Below are 17,121 nucleotides of genomic sequence, written 5' to 3'. Positions count from 1 at the left end.
ACATCTCAAGAATTCTTTCTTGGCCATCAGCTCCAAACCCCAGCACTTCAAACCATATCAGATAGGACATAAAATTGTTTTATTTTTAATTTTTACATTTTTTAATGTGTATTAATTTTTGAGAGAGAGAGAGACAGGGCGCAAGCAGGGGAGGGTCAGAGAGAGAGGGAGACACAGAATTCAAAGCAGGTTCCAGGCTTTGAGCTGTCAGCACAGAAGAGCCTGATGCGGAGCTTGAACTCAAAGACTGTAAGATCATGACCTGGGCCGAAGTCAGTCACTTAACCGCTTGTCCCAGGAGCCCCAGGACATAAAATTGTTTTATGACCAATACCTAATTAAGGACCTTATGTAATACTAGGGAAGAACCTGGCTCCGAGCTCATTCATGTTGTTTGCAGAATTAATTTGCCTGCCCCAGCTCCTTACTGAACATCACATAGAAACCACCCCCAGACTCTAGAGCCCACTGGTAGTCATCTGCCACACGATCTTCTCCATGAGCACCTCGCAGATGACAGTTCACTTTTTCAAGGCCGAAAGGTGAGTCCTTCCCCAGTCTGCGAAGATGCAGTTTTGTATAATGTAACGCAATTGTGAGAATGGCATCCCATGGCTTTCGCCAGATTTTATGGTTTAAAAGAGGTTTATGGTTGAAAACAGGTTTCTCCACATTCAAAGAAAAGGGGTCACAAAAAAGATCATTGGGGTCAACACAGAGTGTGTTTGTCACACTGGATCTTCATGTGAATGTGGAACTAGGGGGACTCTACCCTCAGTTGTTTTAAACATACAGCACCGTGAGAAAAAAATGCCTCATGTTAAGTCACAAGTATTGGGAGTGATGTATTGTTATAGAATAAGCATAGTCTGTTACTATTGTCTCTGCCTTTGTTCTGTAATAACTTTTCTTTTACTTGGTGTTATCGGAAAAAATTACTGTTACTGCACTTTTGCATAAGTATTTAAATTACAACATGGAATAGTAAACAGTACATTAAATAAAGAAATAATAAAGAAACAATAAATAAATAAATAATAAATAAATAATGAAGGAATAAATACATAATAGTACATTAAATAAATAATAAAAACAATAAATAAATAAATAAATAGCAAATAAATAGTAAATAAATAAGTAAATAAATATTACTTTAGTATGGAAGAGAGAACTTGAATAATAACAAGAAAATTAAGGGGATGTAGTGATATTTTAGTATCCTTCTTATGGTATTTACGGATTATCTTCTATCAAGGTCATTTAATGTAGTTTTTATCCTTTATAGTTAAATACACTGAAGGAAATCTAGTGTTATTTTAAGTATCTCTCTTGGGGCACAAATGACTAGGTTGCTATTATGATTATTTATAGAAGATTTCCTCTGACATAGCTGATTATAAGCTACCTAGAGAAAGTGACTGCCTCAATTTTGTGTATCATACAACAACCAGGTGAGATAGTTAAAAGAGATTAAGAGGTGTAAACTTTCAGTTATAAATTAATGAGTCACAGAGCTGAAAAGTACAGCATAGGGAATATAATCAATAATTTTGTAATAATGTGTGGTGACAGATGATGACTGCACTCAACGTGGTTAGCCCTGAATGATGCATAGAACTGAATCAAGTTGTATACTTGAAGCTAACATGACATCACATATTAAGTATACTTTAATAATAAAAAAAATCACAACTATAAGATTTTTTTTTCCCCAAAGAGTGTGTTCAATAAAACTATCGAATTAAGTCAGAAACTTTGTAACTATACCATTTTTCTGCAATTTGGGAAGCAAATGCTTATGGCTGGTACAGTTTGTAACAAACTCGAGAACATGTTCCAACAGACCCAGTGAATTTAGTGCTAAACTTTAAAATGCCTCTTTAACTTGTTAAAGTCTGCCAGGCAAAACCACTTAGCCCAGGCCTGTAAGCAAACAATTATTAACTCCTGGGACTAGAAGAATATGCACATCAGAGAAGCCAGGGGACCTTTCAGTAATAGCGAGCTAAGAGCAGTTTATCAGCAGATTTGGTATCGTGTTAGGTGATTCTAAGAAGCAATTAGGAAAGCACTAGTCTGTATGCATTGGTTGCTGTCAGGGAGGAGGGGACGTTTCCTGATCTTATACCAAATGGTTGTTGTTGCTGTTGTCATTGTTATTGTTTTATTTTTTTAATAAAAAATTTCTTTTTTTACAATTTATTTATTTTTGAGAGACAGAGAGAGACAGAGCACAGGCAAGGGAGGGGCAGAGAGAGAGGGAGACACAACATCTGAAGCAGGCTCCAGGCTCTGAGTTGTCAGCACAGAGCCCAATGCAGGGCTTGAACCCCTGAACCGTGAGATCATGACCAAGCTGAAGTCGGATGCTTAACCGACTGAGCCACCCAGGTACCCCTGTTGTTTTTTAATTAGGATTAGAGTTGGGTTAGAGCTGTCATTCATCAAGGAAATCATGTTAGGCAGCAGATTTCTCCTTGGGGACTACAATCAGGTTTGTACAAAATAACCACCAAAATCAAGTTTATTTTTCACTGCACTGATAAAAACGGTTGGATCACATTATTTTTTTTTTATTTTTACTATTAGGATTTGTTTCTTATATTTTGGATATTTTCTTACATTTACTGTAGCATATAAAATGAATATAGATTTAAAATTTGATTGTTCAAATGAAAGGGGAAAAGCAGGAAAAATGAAAATAACCCAAGGCTATGCTCAAAATCAAAAGAAATGAGTCAAGTAAAATATAAAATATTTTCCAAAATCCAACATTTCTCTTTTTTATCGTTTTAGGTCTCAAGAGGTAGGCTGTGACATGAATAGTAGACTTAGAATATTTCAATTTTTTTTTTCCCCACATAAAGAAAAAACTAAAGCAAAGTAATGCAAACCAAAACATTCCCTGTTTAAATTAGGTAAATGGGCCTTTGGAAGAAATCCAGGCATTTGGATAAAATATGGGGATCCACACTCTGTCCTTCAACTTTATTTACATTTGAAGAGCAGAGAACATGCGTGTGCCCAAATTCCCATGGGTAGAACAGAAAGTCTGAATATCTCAGAGCAAGTCACACTGATGGTCAGTTGTTTGTGTCGTGCAAATATCAGTAATTGCTCAATCTAGGGCTTGGAGTCCTTGGCACTTTTACCTGTCACCACAGCTCCGATGTCAACATAGAGATGGCTTTGTGGAAAGGCTGGGCATACGAGTCTGCAGTAGTCCTATGAACATTCTTCAAACAGTTCCTAGAATAGTTCTCAATATTCTTCCAGTTCTCCTGGGGAAGGAGTTTGATTCTGCCACAGTCTACTTACACCTGCGTGCTTCAGAAGACAGAGAAACAGATTTCTTTTTCATAGATGACTCTGGCTCAGAAATAAGTAAGTTTCCATTATTGGGAAGCACTTCTGTTTGAATTCTATTTTGATTATTTTATTCTATTTTTTTTAAATGTTTACATGTGAAAATAGTGGTAGTAGAATTCCATTGGTCGCTTATTTGTTTTGAAAGGCATCGTCTGATAATTCCGTCTTTTTATCGAAATTGTAGTATGAAGGAACGACGTTTGATCATTCATTTCAGAGTCTCTTTTTTCATCTTTTTAAACATATTTTTATCTGTTTCCTTGATCTACTGCCAGAGTTATTTTTTTTCACATTTTTGTGGTGTATATACATATTATTGGTTAAGTTCAGAGTACATTACTAATATTTTAAAATCAGACTGATCCTCCCTCCACCCCAGTGCCCACATGTGTCTAGTGAGGCAGCATTTCTCTTGCAAAGTTGTGGAAATTGCCCGTTTCCTTAAATACCCACAACAATTCGTCTTTGATTATCAATAGTGCCATCACTATTAAGATCCCATTTCTCAGTTACAGATTTTTTTTTCTCTTTACAGTATTGCTCTCTGTACCAAACAGTTACAAAAGTCATGTTGAGTAAGCTTAAGTACTTAAGAAAAAGAAAAAAAAAAGACTTCTAGCCTAATTTGTGGCAGAGATTCACAAGCATGAGGCTTACCAATAAGGAACTGTGTTTCTAGAAGGTGACCTTAGAGCAAATTGATTCTTTATGGAAATGGCCTAATATCCAGAGCTAAGAAAAATCTCTGAGGGGAAAACCATCTTTTTTATGTGTCTCTTCTGTAATAATAGTATTATTGTACAGAGAAATTCTCTGTTCATTTACCTGGATTACATGCTCACTATTCAAGGAAATGTCAACTGAATCAAACCCTTTGCACGTGGAGATTATTATAAAACATAACAAAGAAACTTTCACACATGTGAGCAATGGTAATAGCATTTCTTTTTCTAAATCCTTTCAACATTTTTCAAGGCGTAAAATAAAAATCCCTAGTATAATATACAGAGTCCCAAGTAACATCATATATGTCCATGGCGCCCCATCTCCCAGCCTTGTTTGCTGAGCGATAGCCTCATGGATCCCTAACATTCTCAACTCTGTGCTTCAGAATTTCAAACACAGGCCTCCTAGACTAAAAATATCCCTTCAACTACCTTGTCCATTTATGGGGCACTTCATTTTTCTGATTGCTTTATAAATAATTGCTTTGATGTCATGCTCTTAGGAAAGAGTTGTATGAGACCCAGGGTTAGTTAGGTTCCCTAATATACATAACACTTTGCACTTTACTCTTTTTCTATATTAAGTTTTGTTTGTTTGTCTGTTTGTTTTTTAATTCAAGTTAGTAAACATACAGTGTAGTATTGATTTCAGGAGTAGACGCCAGTGATTCATCACTTACATATGACAGCCAGTGCTCATCCCAAAAAGTGCCCTCCTTAATGCCCAGACCCCTACCAATCTCCTCTCTAGCAACTCCCAGTCTGTTTTTGGTATTTAAGAGATGGTTTGCCATCTCTTATGGTTTGCCTCCCTCACTGTTTTTATCTTATGTATCTTTTTCTACCACCATGTTCATCTGTTCTGTTTCTTAAATTCCACAGATGAGTAAAATCATGTGATATTTGTCTTTCTCTGCTTGACTTATTTCATTCAGCCTAATACCCTGTAGCTCCATCCATGCTGCTGCAAATGGCAAAATTTTATTCTTTTGGATTGCCAAGTAGTATTCCATTGTATATAAATACCACATCTGCTTTATCCATTCCTCAGTCTATGGATATTTGAGCTCTTTCCATAATTATTAAAGACAATGCTACTATAAACATTGGGGTGCATGTGCCCCTTCAAATCAGCATTTTTGTATCTTTTGCATAAATACCTAGCAGTGCAATTGCTGGGTCATAAGGTAGTTCTATTTTTAACTTTTTGAGGAACCTCCATGCTGTTTTCCAGAACGGCTGTACCAGTTTGCATTTCCACCAGCAGGATTCCCACCGTTTCCCTTTCTGCACATCCTTGACAACATCTGTTGTTTCCTGAGTTGTTAATGTGAGCCATTGTGACAGGTGTGAGGTGGTATCTCATTGTGGTTTTGATTTGCATTTCCCTGATGATGAGTGATGTTGAGCATCTTTTCATGTGTCTGTTAGCCATTTTCTTAAGAAAAGTGTCTATACATGTCTTCAGCCCATTTCTTTACTGGATTATTTGTTTTTCGGGTGTCGAGTTTGATAACTTCTTAATAGATTTTGGGTAAAGGGTTATTTTTTATTCTTTTCGAACTTTGTTCTAACACTTTATTCTTTTAGAACAATGTCACAATTTCTTTGTGAGAAACTTCTTTGGGGAGTTATTGAGTTTGAATTTTCGATCCCTTCTAGTCTATAAGCTCTAAACACACAAGGACAATGTTTTCCTTGGTCCCTAGTATAGCTCTCACTTCTACAACAATCCCTTTATATGTGATAGATTTTAAATTACTACTTAGTGAATGAAGAAATGTTAGAAATGGGTATATGATCATAAACTCCTGGTTTCTAATCTGCTAAGCAAAACTATAAGGTTGAAAATATAGAGAAGCCTATCCTACTTAATTCACATATATATAGGTTCTTGCATATTGAGTACTTTATTTTTATGTCTAAATTAAAATAATCTAATTTTACCATTATAAGAGCTATTAAAATAATCCATTACCCTCAATATTGAACCAAATATGGACCAATAATCTAAGAACATGTTAGTCATTAGCAACATATGTAAATATATCACTAACATTTTGAAAAAAATAAACAAAACTAATATTAAAGTACATTTAAATTTGAAAATCAAAATTCTTCTTTAGGCATATGCTTTTAAAGAGGTATTTACAATAATTCAACACTGACATTTATGTAGACAGCTAAACTTACATTACCAGGAAAATCATTTCTTCGATTCATTAAAATAGTGTATTATTCAATTTAAACAAGATAAATATAAGTGTAGAATCTCTTGATTAATTTCTATGACTGATATAATAAATGTTCATGGCCTTTTATATAGTTAAATTATATGTTCAGAACCAATTGACCTATGACACAATCAACATAATTTATACAATGCAATTCAAATACATGATTAAACACCATAACTGAAGCACCTTAAAGTTTATTCACCCATTATTTTATAGTCTAGTCTCTGGCTAGGGAGTACTTCAATGTCTAAAATATAGCAGTGATCATGAATCAGATGGTTATCAGACAAACTTCTGCTCGGTTGTTCCCAGAGGAGAGCTCATTTCTCTCTCATTGTGCTCCAGTTCACACACAGAGGAATTAACCAATCTGCTGCATACTTTAGTTATAGGATTTGCAAAGCCCCAGAGACAGATAGAACCAGATACGAAACCAGGGACGTGTCTATTTTCATTCATGACTAAAGCTTCTATATTACTTTAATAACAGGAAAGACTAACGGCCATGCATTCTTTCTGGAATGAGTATTACAAATGCCATAATAGATTCAGGTAGTTTTACTACATTGGAAAATAATATTTTTAAAATTAAATTAAATTTTCTTGTTATATTAGCTTTCTTGTCAAATCATCTTGTTACATCGGCTTTTTTTGTGTTTGGATTTTTCTAATTTGATGTAGGATGTTTTGGGTATAGGTAGAGATTATAAAATAACTTCCGAAACTAAAGTATTTTAAATATACAAAAGAAAATTGCCATATATCAGTGCATTTTACCCATATCTGATATAAACTTTAAGGTTACATTTACATAAACACCTGTTCTGATTGTTCTACCAAGTTTAATTGGTCTTAGAAATTCATATCTCTGAACTGAAAATAGTTCTATAGTCTTGACATTCAATTTTGTTTCTCTTCTATAAATGTCTTCTAAAAAAAGAGAATCATTTGGTTGTTACCTGACATCTATCTAGTTAGACTCTGTAAGAAAAGTATACAAATGATTTAACTTTTGCTATGGAATTCTCGTTAGCAAATATTTTCGATGAAATTCTAATAGACTAATTTCTTTAAAATGCATTTTTTCATCTGTAATGTAAAATCAATTTATATACTGGTTCTACATTTACACGGAGAAATTGAGTTAGAAACTGCTACAAATCAATCAACAAATTTAGAAAAAATTCTTCCTATTAAAAACAAAAAGATGTACTTTTGTCCTCTGTATCATACTTTAAACACCCATCTCAATCAATTTGTGACATAGATTTTCAGAAATACAACGGATCCACCTAAAATGACACATGGAGACAAGTTACATATGTATGGAATTTACCTATATATTTATATATCTGAATGTACTTATATATACATATATACTGAGATATATTATTATGGTCTTCTTTTTACATCTGAAATACTTTTTGTGTATGATTGTTCTACTTCCAATTCTGGGTATTTGTAATAATAAATACTGTAACTAATAAATGCTGACAATGCCAACATATTTTCTAATTATATAATTATAGCCCATGTTAAAATCATAAATCCTGCGGTTTTTTTTCATTGCAGAACTTAGAGGATGTCTGAAAAGTCATTAGTTAAATATCAACCTAAAATTAAAACACAGAACATATAAAACAATGAGATTATGTCAGAGTGACTGAGGAAAACAATACTAATAGGAAATAATAAAGAGGAGAAATCTGAGTAACTGTTGATATATCTTAAGCAAAGAATGCAACTTCTGTCTTGATTTGTAGAAAAAATAAAGACTCCACATCTATGATTGAAAAGGGAGATATGTTTTTAACAAAAGGCAAGTGTAGATAATATCTCATCATCATAGTTGGATATTGGTGAGGGACAATGTATTAGTTTCCTATAGTTACTATGGCTAATTACTACAAACTTGGTAGCTTAAAACAACAGAGGGGCACCTGGGTGGCTCAGTCCGTTCAACCGTCCAACTTCGGCTCATGTCATGATCTCATGGTTCGTGAGTTCAAGCCACGCGTCGGGCTCTGTGTGGACAGCTCAGAATCTGGGGACTGCTTTGAATTCTGTGTTTTCCTCTCTCTCTGCCCCTCCCCTGCTTGCACTCTGTCTCTCCCTCTGTCTCAAAAATAAACATTAAAAAAAACCAGAAATTTATCTTTTCGTAGTAGTGAAGTCTCAAAGTCTGAAATTGGTATCATTGGGAGGAAACTATGTGTGAAGAGGGCTGTACTCCCTTTGGGAGTTCTAGGAGAGAATCTATTCCTTGACTCTTCCATCTTCTGTTGACTGCTGACATTCTGTGGCTTATAACTGCATCATTCCAATATCTGCCTCTGGGGTCACATGTCTTCTTCTCTCCCACCTATGTCAAATTTTCTTCCGCATCCCTCTTATAAGAATACATGTGATTGCATTTAGGACCATCCTGATAACCCAGAGTAATCTCCCCATCTCAAGATTGTCAATTTAGCCACTTAGTATGAAGTCTTGAATCACAATGTTGTACACCTGAAACTAATAATACACTGTGTGCTAACAAACTGGAATTTAATAAATAAATGAATGAATGAATGAATAAATAAATAAATAAATATAAATAATAAGTACATACATAAATAAAAATGTTAATGGAAATAAGCAATATGACTCTACAATCAGTATCATAAGTGTACTTTTATAAAAGATTTATACTCTCAATTAGAGTATTATATATTATATGTTATATGTAATAGCTGGAGCTCATTAGCAATTTCTGAAAACAAACTATTAAGGCCCTTAGTGTGTGTGTGTGTGTGTGTGTGTGTGTGTGTGATGTTTTTCTCTTTAAATTACAAATCCATAGATTTGTTGGTCTTATTTAATGGAATAATCTGTACACTTTCATAAATCTCCTTAAAATACTCCACTTAAAATCTCTATCACATTTCTTATATTTGACAGCAACCTGTTTGAAAGATAAAATCAGTTTTAATCCTGTTCATTGTTCTAATTAATGCAGTGCAATAGTTTTCAGAAATTCCTTTGCACTGTTAATTCTATGTATATAACTGTAGATACAGAATCAGTTCTTACTACTTTTGATTATAGCAGTGACTAGATAATTACCATCTCGTCTCCCCACGCAGCTACCATTTTTATGTGTGCACGTGCATGTGTAATAAGGGCACCTGAAATCTACTCTCTTAGCATATTTCTAGTATTCAGTAGAGTATTAACTATAGTCATTTTGCTGGATATTAGATCTCTTGGTTTATTCATCCTATGTAACTAAAACTTTGTATCCTTTGATGAATAGCTGTCCATTTCTCCCACCTCCCTGCTCCCCACCCCTGGTGACCATTGTTCTACTCTTTGCTACTCTGTATCCTACTTTTTTTCAGATTCAGTGTATAAGAGAGATGATGCAGGTTTTTTGTGGATTTTTTTTTTTGGTTTTGTTTTCTTTCTCTAGCTGGCTTATTTTACTTAGCATAATACCCTCCAGGTTTATCCATGTTGTTGCAAACAATAGGATCACTTTTTGACTTTTAAGGCTAATTAACATTCTATTATATCTATGTATCCATCTAGATATATACCTGTATTAACGTTTAACTTTGTTCATGACGTGAAATATGGTTCCACAACTAGAAATATGCAAGACATAGTTCCACAACTAGAAGTATACAAGACAATTTATAAAAAATAAAAATAGTTTAAAGTAAATCTAGTTAGGCAAGCACTTTCTTCATACTTATAAATATTTTTCAAGGTTAATTATAACATTAAAATAAAGATTCTCAAAGGTTTCGTGGATCAAAAATTTGCACCATACAGAATGTACTTTCAAATTGTGTTAAAAAATATGTTTAAGGCTCTTACAGTGCCAAACAGAAGTACCAACATCAAATATTTTTGAAATAGAGAGCTACAGGTTACTATAATTTATAACAGAGGTCTGCAAAATTTTCAGCCTAAGAAACCACGTTACATGATAAAAGGTGATACAAAAGACACACACACAGGAGGAAATGAACTGGAAAAAGGCAAAGCTGATGGAGTTGGAAGGGAGTTTGAGGTCTGCATCTGTCATTCAAACTACACTCATGTTTATGAGTCCGGTAGGGTTTGTGCCTACAGAAGACCTTAGAGGAATTGCCTGAAACCCACTAATCTATCAGTGAAATCGAGATGAAGCAAATTCTGAAGAAGCGAAGGGTAAACTATTGTACAAGCAAAACATTTTTTAAAGGTAATAATAGAATTACTATAATATTTCTGGAAAGCACCTTTTTTTAGCTCTTCTGCTTTTTTTTTTTTCTTTGAACGAAACAATTCTGCACTGTATCGCATAGAATGGAAATTCAATAACTGAAAAACTCTTAAAATGCAATAGATGAAAATTGATTTTATGATTATAACAACAACTCAAGATATATAAGAAAGGTCAAAATCTAACTGTATTTTATAGATTTTGCCTAAAATATCTTAAATTAAATCAGCGGTTATAACATTGAGAGGTAACTATCATTTTTCTTATGTGAAATTTAAAATAATTTCAAGTATCTTTTCAAAATATTCATTAGAAAACAATTATTTAATAAGACCAATCTAAACTATATTATATCTAAATGGAGCTAAATTTAACCATCTCCATGAATCATTAAAATACTAGTGTAAAGCCCCATAAAACACTAAAGCCTGTTTTATTTTAACTTTCATCATGTGTTTTTATACCACTGAAGTTACTCTTACCTTACTTGTAAACTAAAAAGCAAGCAGTTACCCAATTATTAAACACATAGAATTCTAGGAATTAACATCCTTTAGTTTTTATATTACCAAAAATGTAAAATGTTTAATTTTTAATGCTTCGTGTTTTCTAAATATGTATTTCTATTGAGAATTTGAATTTTAATCTAAAAAGCATTTACATTTACATAGATCTTATGAATAAACTATACGGTAAACGTTTATAGTAACATAATCCATATGACTCAAAATCCATATTTTAAAAGAAATGATAAGAGGTGTTAATACAGAGCATATACAAGTAGAATTTTAAGGAAGACATGCGTCTTCTATACAGTATTGATTTCTTTAAAATCTTCTAATGTCTGTATATAAGGTTTAAGTATGAACTTTATAAATGATTACTAAGTGCCCTACTTTCTGATTCAAGGCAATGCTGCTGATAGTTCCTAAGGAAGATTATCTATTCTCTTTTTGCCACGAGATAGCAATTTATATTTTATTAGATCTAAGTTTTATTAAAATTGATTTTACTGCTTCTCCAACTCACTAAAAGGCAATCCCTTTGTCTCAATTAACATACAAAAGTCAGATGTGGAATATTTAAGTGACTTGTTCAAAGACACATGCAACTTAGGAAAAATTAGAATTCTCTTTGCTTAATTTTTAAGTTCATTGCTTTCTTAAACTACTTATAATTTATTAACCTCTTCAAACAAATTCTTACTTTGATACAGATAACTTTGTTGGAGGATCTTGAATGTTCTGATAAGCTTCTCATCGCTTTTAATTGTCAATATGGTTTTAGGAAATAGTAATTGCATTTAATTATAGTAATTCCTACATAAAAAAATGGAAAAAGAATTTAAAATTATGCTAAGAGCTTTAAAACCATATATTTAAAAATTAATTTTTCTGTGATTTGATATGAGTCTACATTGATGTCAATTCTATAATTATTTTATGCTTCAAAAGTTTTTTGCAATGGTGCCTGGGTAGCTCAGTCAGTTATTTTCTTAGCGCTCACATTCTTGTAATTTTCATCATCATCATTGTTAAGACAATAGCTCCAAAACTCTGAAAGTTATGGCAATATTTTGTTTCTTAAAGAGCACCATCTGTCCTAGATGCACATAGGGCCTTCATACACAATATTTAAGGCAACTCTTCCTTTTAAAAATCCTTTCCAGAATCATTAGTTATAATAAGATAAAATAGTCTCTCTTGGGACATTAAAAGAAGAAAAAAGAATTTTTCTACAAATGGAGAACTTTTGTTTGAAGAGTGGAAAATTCCAAGATTGAAACCAAATTTGGGTTATTTTTGCTATTTCCTGTGCATTTACAATTACTTACAAATAAAATATTCTTAAATTTGAATGGAAGTTCAAAGTATTAAAAATATTATTGTGTACCTTTAAGAAACCTATTAATGAAAGGTTTTTTTTTTAATAATGAAAAAACTATCATCTGTGGTATCCAAAGATATAGTTTTATTTTTATCATATTCTCATTTCTCTTGTGCTTATATTTATGTTTTAATTTTAAAATATTATGATAACGTAACATACAAAGAATGTCTTAATGGTAATTATATTTTACCAGGAGCTTTAAAAATGTACAGGCCACAAAGGGGCTATTTAGACCAGGGTATTTTATGGACAATGCATTGAAGTGGCACTTGGAGAGATTTATTATTCTGAAATGATAGATGTTATAGTCTTCAAGAATGATTCCTAAATGCAATCAAGAATTTGTTTACTCAAGAAGCCCACAGACATTTGGGTTGAACTGTCTGGAAGCTGATGTCATCCCCTGCACTCGGGCTGCTGTGCTGGGGATGGGCATAGTCCCCTACCTCAAGAAACAGCCATGTGAAGTGTTTGAGGAATAAATCTTCACTACTTTGTACATCTGTCTCTATCCTCGACATGCACTCAACACAAACACTAGCCTGTAGAGGAACTCAGTTCATCTTTGAATGGATTATTGACTGAAAATAAAATTTTGGATTGACTATAATTAGTGCAAGATGCCAGACAAAGTGGGGAGGGTTTATGTTGCAGCTTTTTGCCTTGGGCTCACAATCTCTTGGGAAGAAGGGATTAGATTCTTCCCCCTTTATAATGGAGAGTAAATTGGTATTTCAGCTACCGATGTAATAAGCCATGCCAAACTTATTAAAAAATGATATATTATTTCTCATGAGTTTGAAACTGGGCTGAACTCATCCCAGGTGGTTCTTCCAATCTACCTGGTGTTTGGTGGGACTGAATGTTTAAGGGGCTTCACTCCCACAATGCAGTGATTCAGCTGGAAGGGCTAGAACAGTGGGGCTGCATAGGCTTACCTATCTCTCCATGTGGTTTCTTAATCAGTGTGGTAGGCCCCCTGACAATGCAAGTCAGGACGTCAAGAGACAGTGTCATAAGAAGACAAGCCCCAGTGTTCAAGTTCTTAACCAAGTCCCTTCTTTCATCAACTTGCTAATGTCCCATTGACCAAAGGAAGTCACATGGCCAAGCCCAGAGGGACTACAAACGAGCATGAATACAGGCTGTTTTCTTTGACTGGAGAATATCCATGTAACAATCTACCACAACTCTGATAAGCACTGCACCCAGGAATGAATAAACTGCCATGGCTCATCTGGGAGGAAGCTGTTCATTGTGCTATAAAGATATCACAATGGATTTTGCTCATTCATTCATTTTAATAAATATTTTTGAGCAGATGCTAGGGATTTGGCATGGACAAAAGAGATGAGCTCTTGACTATGGAGAGTCAAATAATACATATGCAAAGAAGACAATTTCATATCATGATAAATGCTATAAAGAAAATAAAATAGCATAATAAAATGGAGAGTATCTAGAGGTTGGGGGATGGCTATTTTAGCTAATGAGCTCAGGAGAGCCCTTCCTCAGAGGGGGTAGTTTACTCAAGACATAAATATGAAAGGTAACTGGCCATGTGGAGCTCTAGGAAGGAACATTCTAGGAAGAGGGAACCAGGGCAAAGGAAGAAGGCAGGTATGCAGCTTGACTAAAATTCAGCTTCACATGTTTTAGGGACAGAGAGAAGGTCAGAGTGGCTCAAGTGTAAGAAATGATGAAATAGATGGAGAGTAAGGTCAGGGGAAGCAGGCAGGGGCCTTGGTGGTCCTTTGAAGTATTATTTGAGCTGTGACCATAACCTTGGCCCTTGAATGTTCTTCTCTGCATTTCCTAAATCATTATTAAAAGGAGCTGGCTTAGTGGCTTAGTTGGTTAAGCATCCCACTGTTGATTTGGGCTCAGATCATGTTCTCACGGTCATGAGATTGAGCCCCCAGTCAGGCTCTGTGCTGGAGTGGAGCCTGCTTAAGATTCTATCTCCCTCCCTCCCCTCCTGCCATTCCCCCAAGGAATTGCCTTATGTAATTTTGGATGCTGGCAAGTCCAAAATCTGCAGTGAGGGTTGGCAGGCTTGACACCCCAGAGAGCCATTGGTGCAGGTGATGTTGAAAGCAGTCTGGGGGAGGAGAATCTCTTCTGGCTTGACGCTGGTCTTTTTGTTCTATTCGGCCCTTCAGTTTGTTGAATAAGGCTCACTCATACTATGGAGGGGGATATTTATTTTACATAAAACTCACTGATTTAAATAGTTTCATCCCCAAACACCCGCCAACTTGACACATAAAATTAATCATGGTAGGTAGATGGATGGTAAAAAAGGTGAGTTAACATTTGTTAAAAGACAAGATCAATGTGTTTACCTGCAAATTACTTCTTAAATATAAAGGGAAATAATGAACCTTCACTTTGGAGAAATCTCAAACAAAGCACCCTATCCAAGTGACCAGAGTTAGCAGAACCAATATAATAACGCATTACTCTTCCAACATGACGCACTGAAAGAAAATAAGTCCTTGAGATTTTACTCTTGACAATGATATATAGCCGACACTAAATCATGGAGAAACAAGACAACTCAATTGTCCTTATTCTCTAAAGACACTGACATCATGAGAAATAAAGGTTGAAAAAAATATTCCCAGAATAAGGGAGATTAAAGAGTGTTACAAATAAATGTGATGAAAGTTCCTGAATCTGGGAATGGATGAGAAATGTAAATGCTATAGAGGACATTTTGGCAAGAGGGGAAGTTCATAATATCTGCCATTTATTCGCAAATTATTTAGCAAAATAGTAAAATTAATACTTCCGGAATAATACTTAAAGATTAAATATAATACCTAATACTTATTGAGTAAATCAAGCAAGACAAAATATTACATTTGGTAAATTTAAGTAAGGAATGTATATGTGATCAACTGTGGGGTTTGACCAAGATGGCTTCAATGCACCTTCAGCTGACCAAACTTGGGACAGGCTTCTTCTTGTCTCTAGTCCCCTGTCCAACTTGTAATTGTAAATTTGCACTTTTGAGACATAAATCTTTATTTTTAAGCCTCTTGTCAATTTTATAACCCAGAAAGTGGTTCTCAGGGACTTGAAACTAACCCTTTGGACTGTAATCATCAAAGAAGACAGAGCCAGGGTCTCTCAGTCTCTGCAGGAGGATAGAAGCCTAACCCAAGTAGGTCTTGCTTCAAGCTGTAAAACCATTTTCTTTCAGGAGATAGGAGCAAATGTACTTTTCTTTGAGGAGACCATTTAACAAACATAGATGGCCTGTGATTCTCAACCCCCCACCTTGGACCCTCAACACTCCACAACCCATTCTGAAGATTTGATTTCCAAGATTTGGCCCCATTGCAATAGCCTTGAAGTCTTCCTTAACTTTTTAGCTTTGTCAGGTGCAGTTTCTGCTTTGACAGGTAGAAACTATTCAAAATTAGTTGAAAATAAAGGAATGAGGTATTTGATTACTAGTGCTCAGCAGAGTGTGTTAACGCTACCTTAACTTTTCCAGGAAAGTATTTCACTTAATGTGGGGTAAATCACTTGCTGTAAGTGTTCGGTGATTATACTAGGAAAATATGTTTATGTGCCCTCATTCCTCAATTTTGGTAGCTCACATGGCACCAGCATCCAAACAGATTTAGAAAACAAAACAAAACAAAACAAAACAAATAAAAAAGTACCTAAGCAATTTAAAAATCGCTGTATGTGCACAAAACTACTCTGAAAAACCAGCCACCTGTCTCCTGAGGAAATTTCTGACTCTGTCATATATTTCAAGAAGCTTTTATTCTTCATTTCTTTCCATTTGTCTTCAAGGTGGTTTTCCATGTAATCTATCCTTGTCGACATGAGAATGCTTTTGAGTGATGAACTATTAGCTTTAAAACATCAAGTGACATTCTTTTAATTGGATTTGTATCTGGAAAGAGAAATTACAAACTTAGTGTTTGTCATACTCATTATTGACAATCAAGACGACTGCTTTAATTTCACTCTATAGTTCTGTCTGTCTACTTGGGCCATGAAGTTATGAGAATTCTTTCTCCTTTTTTCTCAGAAAGTATAGAGAAAAAAATAAGGGAAAGAATGTTTTATATTTTAGCAATGAATATTAAAATCTGAACAGCCGTATCGTACCTACTTGGTTTTACCTCAGCAACCAGTGCTTGGAGTAAAAATTTCAAAGAATTTTCAAATTCTGCTCCTAGGTCAGGGATTCTGTGGTAATAGTGCCCCATCAGGGGACCAGGAAACCATGTAACTGTCAATCATCTCAAGCTCTGAACAACCATGACCGTTTCCACGAAAGCTAAAGTGTTACCAAGTACCCCAGAGCAATTCAACTATTCAGTTGGTTCTTTCATTATTCTCTTTCCCTATTTCCATATCTTATTTTTTTCTATGTATTCTCATTTTGGATTTTAACTTCACCTGGAGCCCTGACCTTGGCTTCTCTATTTTTCATGATACAATTAATATTAAAAAAAATTGTCCCAAACTAATCTGACACAGAGCTTTGGATTGTGATTGAGCCTATAATCACCATCTGAGAAGTTAACGCTTCTAATACAATGCTTAAACAGTTTTCTAAAAAAAATTAAATACTGTTGCAATTTTTTTATGCTGGCTAAAATTATTAACTATTTTGTTT

At 34.4% G+C, this 17,121-nt stretch overlaps 1 long non-coding RNA gene across 1 annotated transcript in view; it reads right to left on the bottom strand.

The window, feature by feature from the left end:
* The window catches only part of LOC128315133 (uncharacterized), a 99,973-nt gene that overhangs the window by 56,074 nt on the left and 26,778 nt on the right, over positions 1-17,121 (bottom strand). The window lies entirely within an intron of this gene.

The sequence above is a fragment of the Acinonyx jubatus genome, chromosome C2, assembly GCF_027475565.1.
Source record: "Acinonyx jubatus isolate Ajub_Pintada_27869175 chromosome C2, VMU_Ajub_asm_v1.0, whole genome shotgun sequence".
NCBI classification, from domain to species: Eukaryota; Metazoa; Chordata; class Mammalia; order Carnivora; family Felidae; genus Acinonyx; species Acinonyx jubatus.
Note: the sequence above shows the minus strand (reverse complement) of the source record. Positions and strands in the feature narration are given on the sequence as shown.